The following is a 17,789-nucleotide window of genomic DNA, read 5'->3' as shown; positions in this document are numbered from 1 at the left end:
AATATACGTTTAAATAGTTCAGAAATCCACGTGCAGGAGTGCCCGTGACAAGGTTCACGCAGCCCAAGACAGCCGTGCTTGAAGACAGCGTCCGTGTGTGGATTTTGCATGCGAACAGAGTACACGCAGCTTAGGACAGCCGCGCTTGGAGACAGCGCCCGCGTGTGGATTTTAACGTGAACAGAGTACACGCAGCCTAGGACAGCCGCTCTTGGAAACAGCTTCCACGTGTGGATTTGCACTCGAACAGAACAGAGTACACGCAGCCCAGGACAGTCGCGCTTGAAGACAGCGTCCACGTGGAGATTTGCACGTGAACAGGATACACGCAGCCCCGGACAGCCGCGCTTGAAGACAGCGTCTACGTGGAGATTTGGCACACAAACAGGATACACGCAGCTCAGGGCAGCCGCGCTTCGAGACAGCGTTCGCGTGTGGATATGAATGCGGACAGGATACACGCAGCCCAGGACAGCCGCGCTTGGAGACAGCGTTCGCGTGTGGATATGAATGCGAACAGGATACATGGCTCAAGGAGTTAGCGTGTGGAGGAAAACACGCTACAAAAGGCCAAAGAAGTTGCTGAAGGGAATGCGAGGACGCAGGTCAAAGGTTCAGACACAAAACGCCAAAATGATTCAATCAGAAGCAGCAAGGACGTTTCCACGCTGCTTATGTACGTACTGCCATAACACACGTGACGGAACTAAGTCACGTGAATTTAACGACGTTAAAAATGCAGACGTCATTTTCCTGGCAATGCATCAAACAACCTCCATTTAGAATAAGCGGTCTAGCGGTTCTATGGGCGTAACTCATTCTGTATGGAGAGGTTGTTCCAGGTCCAGAGATATGTCCAGCATGCATGACAACCACACTTTCCTTTTATTTTAGGAGAATAAATGCACTATATGTAAGTAAAGACAGGCTCCTTTTCAGCAATTCATGCCCTGGTTTTGCCAGTCTCAATCTTCCTTTACTTTTCCCTACAGGAGCACTCTCCTTTAATAGTATTTTCATCTCTTACCAAATTAATATGGTTTGGGGGGAACTGATGCAGCTCATGCTTCCTATATTTCTGGTTTACACGAATCATCTATTTTCTCATAATCTGGTGATTTGCTGAATGAATATTTTTTCAATTCAATTTCCTTTTATGTTCAATCTTTTCTGATTTGTTTGTTTCTAATCTATTACTATTATCCAATTTTTGCTTTGATTTTTACCTCTTTAATTGTGCCATTCTTTATTCTTCATCAATGGATCTTTTGTATTCCTCATATCTACCACTTTATCTGGATAAATTGTCTTTTCTCAGTTTACATAGATACTTTTTCTCGACTCCCTATCAAACTTTTGAGTTTTTTTGTAAGTTGATCTAATGATCAAAGCTATCAAGGCTTTTTTCTAATAAATTTAAAATTGATAACAAAAATGTAAGTAAATTGTTCATTGTTCTAAATATTGTAATCCTACTATTCTCATCCGCTGGTTTAATAATAAGTGTCCCATTACCTATAAGTTGCAACACAACTCTTTCACCATTAGATAGGTTAGGCGCTGCATACCGAGTCTTAAGATAAATGTCTTGTATGGCAGAGAGTTCTTTTTTCTCAAAAGCTATTAATTGAGGTGGCATACTCTGATCAGCTGGTGTGAATGTTGAGTTTGGTTGAAGCCCTGATACATTTACTAAATTGAGAGTTTCCGGATTAAAAGAATACTACAAGGTGAAAAAGTTCTCAAACATGTTCAGCTCCAATTCTGACGTAGTTATTGCCAGAGTTGGAACAAAAATCAGGCTCATTAATCCTGGTCATAAGTAGGTTGCAAATGGGGATACTCCTCACTTATATGCCCCCTTATTTGGGGATGTCTGAATCTGTTGCTGATTTCTCCTGTATTCTGTTCCTGACAAATGTGTTGGCCGATATTATTCTGTCTTCCTCTTTCATTAAAGCTAACAGTTGTCCCTTCTTCATTCGAGTTACTTCCAGGTGACTCAGAGACAGAATCAATAAATGTGGGATAACTGATCTTTCTTCCCTTATTATGACAGCACCAAATTATTCTTCCCATCTAAATGTTGAGTTAGGATAAGTCGCCCCCTTACTGAACTCACTGATATCTTTTGCCGTTCAGCAAATTTCTTTTTTTAAGGCAACATTTTTTCACATGTCCATCTCTTTGTTGATTTTACTAAGCTGGCCTTTGGCATCAGTTAAAGGTGTACTTTCCAAGAATGTCCATTACAAGAGAGCAGGATCTTTCAGTTACGTAATACTCAAACGTTGCGTGTGATTTATGGTATGGACCATCAGACAACGACTGCAATTCACGGTTATCTGACCGATCTCAATTTTGCAAGCAACATCTTCTAGGAAAACGGCATGGTCATCCTTTGACTTGGAACCATGGATGTGACCATGGAGCTCTGTCTGAAATCTTGTCTTTTTAAATGGAATAATGTAGTCGGCCGGCACACGAGCACATGCACTTGGTTCCTCAGAGATATTACCAAATAGAGAAAGGCCTGTCAATGCTACTTGTGACTGGTCCTCTGTAAAGCTGATGGTGTCAGATTCAGCCATGCTATAATTTTAAGCATAAGTCCTACAGAAAACACTAGAGAAAGACGTAAGATGTCTCTGGAGTCAGGAGAAGAGGTGGCACATGCACAAGTATTTTGAAGATTAGAAAGAAAAGTACCTCTGTGTCACTGATTGTTTCAATCAAACGGTACCAGGCGCACAACCTGTTTTGTCATTACTTTTATCTGAGCTGGGTAGATGCAGAAACAGAAAACCCCTATATGGTGAATTTGCTGTTTCATATTTTGAACATACAAACAGTGTACATACCTAAATGTAAACCCCTGCGGGAACTGAGGACACTATAATATCTATATTAGAAATGTTTCTTTGGGATGATATAAAACATTATTACCACGGTGCCATGCCTCCAAAATGTATACTAGTTTCTTCCTATATGCTCTAAACAGAGTAGTGATTTTAGTAGAATTTTTCAGGGGAGATTTTATTGTAGAAAAAATATTTGTCAGAAAAAGATTTTTAATTTGTTTAAATCTAGTGAAACAATCTCGGGAGGATAGCTCAGGGGCAACGTGCTCACCTTGGAAGCAAGATGACACGGAACACCACTGGTTCGAGTTCATGGATCCGTGCTTAGAAACCTCTGGATATTAAGCATGTTATAAATAACCTATCATACCATATCATCTCAATTAATTTTTCGGTCTCCTGGTATGACACACATAGGACATAAAATGTAAGAAATGTTATAATAAAATACACAATATAATAAAAAAAATCACAACAAAGAAAACAATTTAGCAGGACTGATGATAACACTCTCTGCTTGAGTGGGATAACAGGACCCAAAGGTGTTACAGGGGCATGCAACCATGGCCGCAGCGGCATCCACTCTCCGTCTATTCTCACAAAACCACCACCCCGGACCCTTAAACATTTCAAAAGTGGTGTTACTCATGCACAACACCCCTATCTACTTTTCTCTAGTCTACTCTACTCGTCTTTTCTCCTTCGCTTCCAATTTTTCTTGCACTGCACGTTCCTTGGGACGGATGCGGATCCCGCCCCCCCCGCTCTAAGCCCCGCCGTGGGACTGTCAGAGACTCAGCAACTTAGAGCAGCTTCCCAGTGACCACACAACCATGGTGGGTGTCTTCAGGAGCATGGGGAAATTCCTCCAATATTACCTGATAAGAGATTGGAACAAAATGTGCCATGGTGAAACATAAGTCACAACAGAACTTGCTTTCTCGCCATACTCTCCAGTAGAACTCTGGAGCTAAGCAGCGCTCCTGGCGGCCATCTTTGACAAGAGGAGCTACAATTTGAATTGCTGTTCACTTAGTGTTACTTGACAACAACAAAAAACGATTGGCCCAGCAACGTGTGACTTTCTACAAGTGCCGCTGTACACTCTAAACTAGGGAACGTATACTCATAAAAATGGCCGCCGCAGAGCTGACTGTGGCGGAAGTACCAGGCCTCTCCGCTCCCAACAACTCTGAGAGAAATTGTTGAGTGGCAGACCCGGAAAGTTCCTGCTTAGCCACGTGAGCACCACTATCCGAAGAGGGAAACTGTGTACATAATTGTTGTGCTAAATGAATAACGCTGGACAATATTCAAGAAATTAGCATAACAGATATAATATTAATTGGAGCATCCAATTTAAAACACAGATGTGTGCTAGGAAACAACTCTGGGGATGTTTTGGAGAAAAAAAAGTAGAAAGCAGGTACTGCAGCCCTCTAAGAACACATGAGCGATGAGGGCGTGGATAATGAATTGGTCAGTTGTTTACGCCGTGAGGTTTTTAAATGCGTGCAACAGATGCAGTGGGCCTCATTACGACCCAGGCGGTAACCATGGCGCTGTTAGCGCCATGGTTGCCGCCGGTACCTTACCGATTCCGCCCTGGTGAATGAAGCAATTACTGCCCCATTCCAAGGTTGGGGGGGCGGTAATTCCCCATTCACCATGGCCCTTCCCCATTCCCATGTTTGCCCCCATAGGGCTCAATGGGAATGGGGAAGGCGGTAATAACGGTACCGTTATTACCTCCAAAGTCCCTTTGCGGGTCCCGCCCTTAACGGCTGGTAAAACCAGCCGTTAAGGGAAGACCCACAAAGGGACCTGGGAATAGGGCGGTAAGGGATTACCGGTACCGGTAATACCTTACCGGTACCGGTAATCCCTTAACGGTAATCCCTTACCGGCTGGGTCGTAATGAGGCCCAATGTGTTTTTGAACGGTTTTTTTTTGTATGGGTGCCAGGCAAGAACCTGCTATGAATTATTTAGGCCTAAACTGAAGGTTAATGCCAATTTAACCAGCCAAACTTGACGTGCCCGCGCGCCGCAGCCTTGTGGCGGAGGCTCCTAGCGCTTGATAGCTGTGTGAAACGGCTGCCTACAGAGAGGGGCTCTTGACATCGTCTGCCAGCCCGAGGCTGTCTGCTTTGTGTCTGCTTTAATTGAAAATTAATAGTTAGGGGGTTGCTATGGAAATGACACCATAGCTTGCAGACAGCAAGCCCGGCCTTTTTTGCAAAGAGACACTAGTCCTATTGTTTGTCCCTGTTGACCTTGGAAGTTCAAAAGCCTGAAGGAGGAACGGGGGATGCAAATATTTTACTTAAAATACATCATTTACATATTTATAACATTTCTGAATGTCAGGAGTACCTTTTTTTTTTACTTTTGCATTTGGAAATGAGTCCGGGTTCGCGAACTCGGTGTTAATGGCCACTGCGTAGGCTCGCAGGTTGATAAGGCAGTTTTGCTGAGGAGCTTTTTTGGTGACTGTAAACATGTTGGTGTTGAAATGTGTATTAGAATGATGCGATAACCGAGGGCGGCGCGTATTGGTTCTGGACGGTTGTGTCTTTCACATTTGTCAAGGGAAAAACACACACACTCATGTTGTGAACGGCAGCGACAGCATGGCTTAAAGCAGCAACATGAACTATTTACTCTCAATGCACGCATGCCGTCCTCATAGCGCATGAACATTCCTGACAAGGCACGTGCTGGACTGTATAAGGTAAGTGTTGTTTCTCATTTGCGTAGGTCATTCATTAATGTTCAACATTAATGTTGATTTCAAACCGCTATGTTCACAATCCCTCTTTGGACTCACCACTCTTAATACTTGTTTACTGTTTCATTATGTATTTTTTAGGTGCACACATGCTAGTGTTTACTGAAATGCCTGCATGTTTGGACTTTCTTTTCTGGAAGGGGCATAGCTTAGGTTTCAGGGGTCAAAGGTGAAAAGTGAAAGTTCCTGCCATCACGTGCCAGGACTGCCTGGATTCGCTGCTATTAAGGGCCGGTTGTTTTAAGTGCATATTCGCCCCCCCCCCCTTCCTTCCTCCCCACACCCAGTTTAGAATTTCAGTGCTCTGGAAAAGTGCGGCAGATGTGTTCCGTGTGCGCACTTTCTTAAAGCAAGCAGTGAGGGGGGAAGACGGCGTCTGAGGAGGGTCGTGCTTAAAATGCGTTCCTCGGCGGCACTGGGGGGGCCGGGGGTAATGCGAGGAGGAAGCGTGTCCTATGCTGCCGGCAGCTGGGAGTTCAAGCAGTCGTGCACCGGAGGGGGGGAGCCAGGGAAAGCGAGAGATGGCACCACGCTGGCCTAGAGGGGCATCTTTACAAAAAAAAGAATTCCAGGAGCTGGAAAAAAAAAGGACGGCGCAAAAAAAAAAAGAAAAAAAATGAAACAAGCTGTGATTTACTGCCATGTGTTTGGAGCGTGCTGGCTGTGGTTTTTACTGAGGTGTGGAACCCCCCCGCCACCCCACCCCCTCCTCCTTTTATGCTGATGCAGTTGAACACCACAAACAGTGGCTGGCTACCTGCAGCAGCAAATCTTAAAACTCCATGTGGCGCTGCGAGCCGGCGGCAGACGGACCGCCCTTTGCCTCTGCTGCTGTGTACAGTCCCGGCTTTGTACTCTTCTTCTTCAGGGGGGGGGGGAGAGAGAGAGAAAGTCTTTCTTCTCTGCTAGCCCCAGTCCTGTGTGTTTCTTTTCTCTTTTTTTTTTTTTTTGGGTGAAGCAGCTCAGAAAACATCTGTGGCGGGCAGCGAAATTGACAAAGGATTGACAAACACCATTAGCTGGACAGTTTCCATTGCACTGCCCGTGTGCTTGTGTTTACATTACTGTAAATATCCTAATACATCATCCCCCGAAAATGCTGCCAGGGAGACTGGAGGAGTCCTGTGATTTCCATTAAGGTTAGTAATTGCTGCTGTCTGGGCTTCAAAGGCTGGCTGCTTGATTAACATCTGCCCGGACAAAAGTGTCATTTGTGAAGTGGTTGGGATGCGAAGTTGCTTGTGGGGCCGTCCTCCCGGGGTGCGCTGCTGCGGTTGTGTGAAGTGTGTCTTTCTTGTGTGTTAAAATACTTCCCGGGGCTGTAAACTGCAAAAGCTTTTGGAGACGTTCCAAGCGTGCTGTGTCTAGTGAGAAGCTTGCCCTAATAAGGGAGGAAAGGGACGTGTTTACCACACGCGCAGAAGCTCACTAAAAACTTGGGAGGTTCACCCACACCCCCAACCAGGAAAATAAATAAATAAACAGGGCAAATTAAGCAGCACTTGCTTTAGGGAGATTATGGTAGGCACGCTGGCTCAGCCGTGAACCTTTGTCGCCCCTCACGTTGCTCACCAAAGACATACTCCAGTGATTAAATGTTGAGGGTTTTCCCTGCACGATTGTCCGCGGACGCCAAAGCAATCGCGGTTGCCTGCTTGATGCGTTTTAATTGCACGCCGCAGAATGTTTTCAGCCAGGGAGGCAGGGGCGCTGCTGTGAGTGGTGTAGCTGCTGCTGTAACTAGTTGCCTGGGGTGCATCTGACAGTCCCCCCCCTCTTTTCCGCATCCGCCGTCTGCCGGAGGCTCCGGGCTTCAGGCGTTCGCGGACTCGGGCCAGGTGGCGCCCGGGTAGGTGCTTCCTGCGGAAACACCGGCAGGTAGGCAACTTTTACGGGGGGGTAAAACACTTGTCAGAGAGTTTGTCGGCGGGAGGTTTCGGAAGGTTTGGTCAAATCACCCCCCCCCCACCCGCCCCCTGCCAGGAATGCAGCTCGTTAGGGGCACAGTGTATGCATGTGGGACGGGGGCGCCCCCGCCCCCTGAAAAGCAGCTTTTGATCCCAGCTGCTCTGGGGGCCAAGGAGGGGAAGTGGAGCAGGCCTCGCCGTCAGTATTTTGAATCCGCGAGCTCTGCTTTCACGGCGTGTAAAACGCATGTCCTCTCCAGGGTTTGGGGAAGGCCATCTCACGAATCAGGGCGCGAGCTTTTCAAAAGAGAGTTTGACCCCAAGTTCGGGGGCCTCCCGGCGCAGTGACGTGTAAGAGCAGATGTGTATCTTGTTTATGTGTTGTTAAGCGTGTGCGGGGGCTGTGCACTGCAATAAACGTGTACATACTTTTATTGAACTGACTGGGAGGTCATGGCCAACTCGGTGCTTGCAGCGGGATATACGCGCCCTGCAGTGTTTTAGGACGTGCCATTCTGGGCGATAATGTCCTCCGGCGTAGCCAGGCGCATAAATTACCATTCCGGCCCCTCCGGGAGGCAGCCCCGGAGCCTGGGATCCGATTGGGCCTTCCCGGGGCAGCGATAATAGCCCGATGGGGACGTTTTGTGATTTAAAAGTGTGCGTGGCGGACGGTGTGGTGGGGGAGACGCGCTTGTTTACGATGCCATCCCGTATAAACAGAGTCGGGCCGAGGGCACAAATAGCAGCCCTGTGCCCAGTGCCAGCGGCGGGCTCTCCGCACAAACACCAAGGGAGGCTCTCCTCTGGCCAGCCTGGCATTCAGCACACCTGCAGGTAACGAGGCTTTCATCCGCTTCCGGGTAATTCTGGGCTTCCCTCTTTGGGGCAACAGCTGCTCGGGCATCAGTGCAATGACGTTTGCCGCCCTACCACCCATTTACTGCCAGGCACGCAGCGCGGCGCCCCATCAGCCCAGCTTCCCAATGACTGTGTGTGTGTGCGTTGTTGCTTTATAACTGACCAGTAATTCCACCCAGTTTACCCCCTGCTTTGGCACACTGCACTGGCATCCATGGGCACGTTTACACGGGTACTGGTGTCCAGTATCCAGTGCCCCCAGCTGCCCAGGAGCCCCACACAGCTTGGCTGGGCACCCTTCGTATTTAAAACTTGAAATGGCGAGTTAATGCGATTTTACAGAGCGCTGTTTGGCACAGGTGGGGTGGCAGTCCCGCTTACTGTAATATTCATAAGGGCGAGGAAAGGAGCGGCGTTTTGCTTGTGTTGACGTGTCGCGCGGGGGGGGGGCGGGTGTTGGGGGGGGCATGCGATATAATGCTCGAATGCAGAATGTGATGGCTTCATAGGGCGAGTTGCCACTGTAGGTACACGAACGAGGCGCTCAGGCGTCTAGAAGCGAAACGCAACGCTTCCTCTTTTCACTTTCTGCACACACACACACGCTCCTTTCCGAAAGCAGGCGTCAAACAGTAGCTCCCAAAACCTATATTTATCTGCCTCTTGTGTTTGGGGCGCGTGCAAAAACAATTAGCCCAGCTCGTTAGGCCGATTGGCTATTTGTTTTTAAAGTTGAGGCAGTCACTTTGAAATGCTAATTGTGATGTAATTTAATTGCACGTGCTGTAATGGTGATGCGGCTATTATCGACGTAAACGACGCCGCCGAGCGGCGCAGGCTGATTTGCATACGCTCGCAGCCAGCTGGTTTGGGCTGTTTCCCTTTCACGTTACTTTCATTTTCTACCGCTCTTCACACCAAGCACTTTGGTTTTTTTCCCCCCCTCTCCAAAGCTGTGGTTCCCTTTTCAGGATGGACACTTTAATCTTTTCTTTTAACGACAAAGTGGGGGCGGGGGGTGTGGGGGACGACGACGACGACCAGCTGGCACTGTGGCAACGAAAGTGGGAACCAAGGATGCCCAGTGTGACAGCTCTTCTGGGCAAGAAGTGACATCCCTCGCAAACCCCCCCTGCCCCATGGATTTTCACTTGCTTTTATTTGGCACCGCACAAGATGCAAGTTTTGATACATAGTATTGGACTAACTGAAAATATTATGCTGAGATGGTACAATGCATTAGCTTTCAAAGTCCGAAAGTCCGGTCCACGACTTCATCAGATGGTGCAGAGTGAAATGACTAGCAAAGAGACACACACTGGAAATGACTAGCTAAGAGACACACGCTGGAAATGACTAGCAAAGAGACACGCTGGAAATGACTAGCAAAGAGACACGCGCTGGAAATTACTAGCAAAGAGACACACACTGCAAAGAGACACACGCTGGACATGACTAGCAAAGAGACACACACTGGAAATGACTAGCTAAGAGACACACACTGCAAATGACTAGCAAAGAGACACACACTGGGGGGGAGCCAGTTAACTAAGGCATTTAAGCGATGGTGAAGACCCGGTAAAATGATCTTTGTTGCGATCGAAACTAAAGTTGGATACGAAGAGCGTACCATCGTCAGCCGCGGAGTAAACGTAGCATTGTGCTGCCGCACAAACTTTTGCGTGGACGTTTTCTTTTTAAAAGAACAAAAGATGATTGAAGCCCTAATAAGCTCGATCGGTTATCTCTCTTTCATCGGGGGTCGGACCTGCTTAATTTTCTTTTGGAAAGATTATTTTTTCTCCTGAGCAATTTCTCCTGTTATGTCCTAATTGGCTACATAAATCTTGTCGGCTGTGAATGAGGAATGTTTCTGTGTTGTCAAGTGTGATCTTCAGGCTTATTTACCAATTCATTAAGATCTATTGATGCAGGACTGGGCCGAGGCAAGGGCGACATAAATCACCCTTCCAACATAATGACCCTAATCAAGGAGAAATAACTGGAAACGTCACGATGAGCTATGCCTTCCGTATCACTCCGGCAGCCGTGGCAGGCGCGCCGGCCCCGTGCCTGCTCCGGTCATTAACTGCACAGCCACTCACCTGCTTCTGCGGAAGTTTGGGCGACTCTTGTTAGTGTCGCAGTCTTCTGTTTAGCAGCCGTTTGAAAGGCCACCAAAACACAAAAAGAGCACATTCCCCCGTGAGGCAATTAAACAAGACCGAGGCAAACACCTGATCTTGTCTTCGAAGCGACGATCTTGAGGGTCTGTGGGAAGCTCAAGATGTGGGCGTTGGCGAGTTTTGGGGTGACACTTGGTGTGATGTTCGGCACAGGTAGCGCGCCATGCGACCACGTGGCTGTCAACAGTGCGCGGTATAAGAACCTTTAACATAACAGGTGCTGTCACCATCTGTCAGCCGCAACAAAACAGATAGGCCGATGTGCAAGCAAAAGCCCAGCCCAGTAGAATGCTGGTGATTTTTCTTTCTGAAAGTTTTGTGGTTGATTTTCAGGTGCTTTGCAATAAGTTGATACTAATGTAGCTGGCAGAGGGGGGAGGTGGGGCGGGGGCCTGCTCTAGAAGAAGTGCCAAATGTGATAAAAAAACATCCTAGATCTGCAGCCGGATGAGGGGCAAGTCTGCCCCCCCCCCGTGATATAGAATGTCCGTTCGAAGCCCACTGTGCATGGCGCACAGCAGGTGGCTGTTGTGTGGAAGGATGCTGTGTCAAGCGTAGGACTCTGGGTTTTGGGTGTCCACAAACAAACTCTTGTTGGAGTGAAGTCCTGTACTTTGGCTACAATATGCCGCTTGCCCACAACTTCTCTATGCACTTCACATAGGTGCACGCGCATTCTAATCCTACGCTGCGACCTCCAACACTCTGGACTTCAGTCCTCGAGGACGTTCCCACCACCAGCGCATTGAGACTATAATAATGGTAAAAGGCGCTATATAAGTGACAACTACAATACAATATATGGACCACCTGGAACCCTGGACACCGTACTGGGGTACTTCCGAACTTCAACTGAGCAGCAATGACACCTTGCCTTTTCCCTCTCGCGGCACTTACCCAACCCACCTCCCCTCTTTTACATTTGCCAGAGTGCCTTTGCGACCGTGCACATCCCAGGAACATAGCATAGCTTAACATGCAACATGTAGTTTGTATGTACTGCTCACCCCCCAGGACAGAGTTGTGAATCAGGCATGGTCTGCAGCGCCCTCCTTTATTTACAATGTTCGTGAAATGGTGTAGAACATGGCTGGCTTGTCTGTTTGCTTGTAGCGTGCACCCTGCTCACTCTCATGCACGAGGTTTGCAATACTTTAACACGCTCTTATATGTGTGAAAAGAGCAGCAAATTATCCATGTTATATATATATTTACATGGGTTGGATGAGCTATACAAATTGCAAAATAAATAAATGTATATATATATATATATATTTTCTTCATGCCCATACGAATGTGCCCCAAATTCTCATTTGGGAGGGAGGGGGGGGGCTAGAGGCAATTTTTGGGTTCCAGATTTCAGCCAGGTGTGTCCAGCAAGTCAAAAAGCCAAAGGCTCTTATCAATAGCATGTAAGCAAACGGTCAGTGCTTGATAGGTTTCCCCTTGCATGCATGTCGTGCGTGTATGTGTGGTGGGTGCGCGTACACACACATCCCAAAACACCGTGCGAAGGTGCATGGATTCAAGATGCACATTGCTTTAAGTATATTGTGTAATCACAAGGGTCTCTTAGTGTGCTGTCATTAATGTGCACATTGCCGAGAATCGACTACATGGTGTTCTGCACACTGGAATGTCATGTGCCAACAGTTTACCGGCCACACACTACGAGCACACTATAGACAGGGAAACACTGAACATATGTGCGCTTTAGTTCTGAGTGCCAACCCCCACAGTGCTGCTTCAGTGAGCTAGCATTGCCACCTGCACAGCACTGTCCACAGTCACACACAGTATGTGGCACTGACTTACATGTCACATCCCGCAACACTTCTATGCGAACTCCATGTCGTGGCCATGGTGTCGGTGATATAAACATCTTAAGGGGTGAAGTTGGGGACACCTCTTAGAGGAAACTGGTGCATTATGGACTTCACCCGCTTTTCTTGCTTTACTAATTAATGGGCATGAGAAAGTCAGCTGCTTTTAGCAGCCAGGCTCGGATCGTGAAAGTGACTATAAGCAGGGTCCTATGACACACAATGTATGGGCATGTTGCCGGGATATTTTTTGTGTGACTTGTTTTCTACTGTGGCAATTGATTTCTAGGTGCAAAGTGCATAACAGTAAAAAAAAGGGACCGAAAGGGAAACGTTTCTCAAAATGGCCTGCAGTCATGGTCTCCCATGTCCTCCTTCAGCAGAGCTCACCCTGTGTTCACATCAACGTCGGCCCGAGCTAAACAGTGTCATTGTGTTCCCTGGAATGCATTAGCTGTCCCATCAGACATACACTAATATGCACACCACATTAAAAAAAGACAATACTGACAAGCGCCAGAGGTCACCGTTTTCTCAACTATCCCTACTTTGAAAAGGTCACTTTTTTCCCCAACTGCATGTTTGCAGCTGCTGTCTGGAAGGCGCCAGTGCAGAAAGTGCACACCCCAATCACCGAGGGGTTGCGCACAAAACAGAGGGCGTCCTTGAAAGTGGTTGTGACATCCTCGAATCTTTGTTTTTGCAATTGTGCGTGTCTGTTATAGAGTTCGTGTGTTGCTCTGGGCACAGCTGTGCCACCTTGACCCGGGCAGGCCTTCTGCAAGAGTCGACGTTGAGGTCCAATTTGTGGCCGATAAGGCCGTTTTTGTAAGATAGTTGCTTGTGATGGGGTTTCTGGCAGCGACGTTGCGGCAGTTTGCAGGGGAGCTGGCTAAGGTCAACCCTCAGGCCGCCCCAGAGACCTCGGACCTTTGCAAGTTTGCAGCAGCTGGGATACACGTCACCGATTCCAATAGTTTGTTCGGGGTTTTGTGTTGTCATTTCTTCTTGATTGTGAGCCCGCAGATAACCACTACCAGACAGCACGGGTGGGAATGTCGGCAGCAGTCCCAGAAAGCCGGTGTGGAGGCGAGGGGCCTGTGGGTGTGGGCGCTGCCCCACACTGCGATGGATTCTCCTGCACCCGAGCGCTTTGCGGAGGGGCTGGGGGGGGGGGGGGCGAGATAATCAATACGTCTGCCCACATCAGAAAGCTACATTTATATGGATGTAGTGGGCTATGTCCAGGGAAAAAAGAAGAAAGACTTGGGAAACCCCTAGACATGGCCCCGGTGGCCCGCAGAGTTAACTCTCGTTGCCTTCCTCTGTCTGCAGAAGGAACTTTCTGTAAAAAAAAGTAACGCGGAGTATAACATAGTAACATACACGCCTTTGGGTATAGCAGACACGCCATTTCTTAGGAGGGGAAGGATGGCATGGCTCTGTTTATTTATTAAGCGCCGATACACAAGGCAAGCGTTTCAAGGCGCTCGATTAAAAGAGGCAGGTGCACCATACGACCCATCACCAAAGTTGCCCAACCCTGTTATGTGCGTACACACACACACCAGGCCACCTCTGGATGCCAAATAAACACGAACGCGCCGGGGAGCCAGCGACTCGTGTCTGTAATAAGCGACTGTGCGCGCTTTACTCGGGAGTACGCCTGCGAGAAATGGCAGGAGTGGCGGCGGGTGTTTACTGCTGGATTACAGCAATTTGAAACATGTCAAACACATGGCTAACGCCTCATGCCTCACTCACTCTTGCGTAAAGCTGCGGAGGCCGCCGCCGCCGCCTCCATTACGGCCCTGGTAGCAGCACGGCTCGCCGAGTAAATACTGTTACACCGAGTCGCCTTTCAGTTCCAGTGGCGGGGGTGATGGGGAGAACACCCGCCTGACCCCCGGCTGACTTTTCAGGGTGCGCGGCACTCTCCCCTCTTCCAGCAGGGCCCTTTTCTTCCCCTACTTTCATGTGTGGGTGGCAGGCTACCACATTTAATCTACTTTTCAGTGTCAGGCCACCTGGTAGGTGGCAAATCTGGAGACATCAGTGAACACGTCTTGGCACCAAACTGGCAAGGCCAAATGCCCCCATAACGACTCACACTCTCTCTACGATTAACACCTAGACATAAAGCGATGGCTCTTATTTGCTCGGGGGAGGATAGCCCAGGGGCAACGTGCTGACCTTGGAAGCAAGACGCCACGGAGCACCACAGGTTCCATCCCTGGGTCCGCGCTTAGAAACCTCTGGGTATGAGGCGCGTTATAGAGAACCTATCATACCATGTGCTGCTATAGAGAATAATCTACCGTATACACACCGGAAGACAGCATATAATATCAGATATGCTGTCTGACACTTGAGCTGGACATGGAGCGTATACATACATGCACGCTCACACACACACTGAGTGCTCACTGCTCCCACGTGGCGGTCCGGTCATTTCAACGCTCCGCAACCGCCACACACGTGTGCAGGGACATCGATTCCAATGTGTGGTCAGTTTCCTTTGAGTGCAGTAGCCAGTGCGACAAAACAATCAAGATGGCACTGCACACTTTGTGTTCACTAGAGGTTTAGGAACAATTTGCTCAGACTGTGTGTGTGTGAGTGACTGCCACCATCATGCCGCCCCACTAGGCCCCAGGGTGAACTTCTATTGGAAGTTTGCCCGCCTTCACGCTAGGCGGCAAACTTGTCAGCAGAAGCCACCCAACTGACCCGAATGCTGTGCTTATTTTCCAGACTCCCACAGTTGGCCACTCATTGGAGACATTGCTCTGAGAAGCCACTGGGAGTGGATCTGGTCGCCTGAGGGTGACTCTACGTGTTGCCCTCATTTTCTTTGGCATCTGCCATTTTGTAACCGGCTGCCTTTCTATTCATTCCAATTATAGCCAATTTCTTATCTACAGAAACATGTGTGCAGCCATGTCTTTTCGCTGTGTGTCCTTTGCACACTACAGGACCTGATTCACAGAAGCATTTTATAATGGTGAAATCCCCTAGGAACACGCTCTATGAATCAGGCCTATCCATCCCTCTGCTGTATTTCTACATAGCCATGAAACAGCGCCCTTAAACTGTGAAACAGCGGCACCTGCAGGTAGAAGCCGGCCTCAAGGGGCTGTGGAGGAACACTAAGTCAAGCTAAAGTGCTCCTGGCAACCAAGGAGGCCCAGCAGCGCTTTGCCAGCACTAAAGTGCTCCCTGCAACCAAGGATGAACAGCAGTGCTTTGCCAGCACTAAAGTGCTCCCTGAAACCAAGGAGGCCCAGCAGCGCTTTGCCAGCACTAAAGTGCTCCCTGTAACCAAGGAGGCCCAGCAGCGCTTTGCCAGCACTAAAGTGCTCCCTGCAACCAAGGATGAACAGCAGTGCTTTGCCAGCACTAAAGTGCTCCCTGTAACCAAGGAGGCCCAGCAGCGCTTTGCCAGCACTTAAGTGCTCCCTGCAACCAAGGATGAACAGCAGCGCTTTGCCAGCACTAAAGTGCTCCCTGAAACCAAGGAGGCCCAGCAGCGCTTTGCCAGCACTAAAGTGCTCCCTGTAACCAAGGAGGCCCAGCAGTGCTTTGCCAGCACTAAAGTGCTCCCTGTAACCAAGGAGGCCCAGCAGCGCTTTGCCAGCACTAAAGTGCTCCCTGTAACCAAGGAGGCCCAGCAGCGCTTTGCCAGCACTAAAGTGCTCCCTGCAACCAAGGATGAACAGCAGCGCTTTGCCAGCACTAAAGTGCTCCCTGAAACCAAGGAGGCCCAGCAGCGCTTTGCCAGCACTAAAGTGCTCCCTGCAACCAAGGATGAACAGCAGCGCTTTGCCAGCACTAAAGTGCTCCCTGCAACCAAGGATGAACAGCAGTGCTTTGCCAGCACTAAAGTGCTCCCTGTAACCAAGGAGGCCCAGCAGCGCTTTGCCAGCACTAAAGTGCTCCCTGCAACCAAGGATGAACAGCAGCGCTTTGCCAGCACTAAAGTGCTCCCTGAAACCAAGGAGGCCCAGCAGCGCTTTGCCAGCACTAAAGTGCTCCCTGTAACCAAGGAGGCCCAGCAGTGCTTTGCCAGCACTAAAGTGCTCCCTGTAGCCAAGGATGAACAGCAGCGCTTTGCCAGCACTAAAGTACTCCTGGCAACCAATGATGTGCAACAGCGCTTTGCCAGCACTTAGCATCCACTAGGCAAAACATATTCTAGTTAAGAGCATGTGGGGTCTGGGACTGCACGGCTAACACCCTGGGCTGCCCAGGCTGAGCCTCTTGTATAACCCTGATATGATATGATAGGTTATTTATAAAGCGCTTAATACCCAGTGGACCCAGGGATCGAACCTGTGTTGCTCTGCGTCATCTTGCTTCCAAGCAAGCAGTTGCCCCTGACTTATCCTCCCAAGACACCTCTTTTAGATGATGGGGGAAGTTATTTTCTAGGCCGCTGTCCCACGCTGGTTGTTAAATACCGACCCCAGAAGGCCCGAGTGCACACTTTACAGGTTCCAGGCTGCGCTCTTCCCGGTTCTGTATTCTCACAGAAAGGACTTCTCACAATTCGTGCCCTCTAACCCCACATGTTTATGTTTGCAAGTGTCTTCATTGTGTTTCATGTCCGCCCTGTGTTGGTGTTGTTGCAAAGAGCACAGACTGGAATAATTTGAAACGGGCGGCCTTGGCTTCGAGTTGTGTGTGTGGTGTGGTGGGGTGGGGGGGGCGGGGATTGCATTCGAATTTTCATGTGTCTTGTGCGGGCAATCAGACCCCTTTCCGCTGAATATTTTACACATTCGACATGCAAAATTTATACCCCATTTGAATACTTATTAGCTGCCTAATCTCGGAAAAGAGTGCCTGGCCTCATTTTCATCTCATAAAAGGCCGCGCCGCCGCCCGCGTCACATTTGTCGGCGCGGCGGCGTTGGCCATGCTCTGTTTACTGTGTGCCACCACTTTGCCCCGAGGTTGTTTACGGCACTCCAAGCAGGTTGGTCCCCATGTTTCACTGGCGTGCAGCGTGTTATTCTCTGCCCATGGCCATCTACCAGTAAATAAGTAAATAAGTAAATAAATAAATAAATATAGTCCTCAGTGACATAGAATGGTCAGCGAATGTCACCTTTCTTTCTGTGTGCACTACCTGAAGGTTTCCTATTTTGACACTGTTGTGGATTTTCTATTTTTCTAAACAGTTCATTGAAGCAATCTGTCATGTTTGTGTGTGGGTCGGTGTGTAGGTTTGCTAGAAGGCCTTGTAAAGCTAGGCCACGTTTTTGCTGAAAAGGCACGCTTTTTTAAAATATAATCCTGAAATGGGGATTGGCTTGACAACAATGCAAAAGTAGGGTGGCTTACTCCAGTCGTGATGAA

At 48.7% G+C, this 17,789-nt stretch overlaps 1 protein-coding gene across 8 annotated transcripts in view; it reads left to right on the top strand.

Moving 5' to 3' along the window:
- The first annotated feature begins 6,076 nt into the window (after positions 1-6,076).
- The window catches only part of FOXP2 (forkhead box P2), a 289,073-nt gene continuing 277,360 nt past the window's right edge, over positions 6,077-17,789 (top strand). For 2 of the 8 annotated variants that reach the window (XM_069627894.1, XM_069627892.1), the window contains exon 1: positions 6,077-6,790. The gene's annotated coding sequence lies outside the window, so the exon portion shown is untranslated. Of the gene's footprint in view, positions 6,791-7,376; positions 7,530-17,789 lie in introns of those variants that run through there. The other 6 variants (XM_069627896.1, XM_069627895.1, XM_069627899.1 and 3 more) reach the window with 4 other exon arrangements.

Source organism: Ambystoma mexicanum, chromosome 12, assembly GCF_040938575.1.
Source record: "Ambystoma mexicanum isolate Mex_15411 chromosome 12, UKY_AmexF1_1, whole genome shotgun sequence".
Classification (NCBI taxonomy): Eukaryota; Metazoa; Chordata; class Amphibia; order Caudata; family Ambystomatidae; genus Ambystoma; species Ambystoma mexicanum.
The sequence above is the reverse complement of the archived record's forward strand: the minus strand, read 5'-3'. Positions and strand labels throughout refer to the sequence as shown.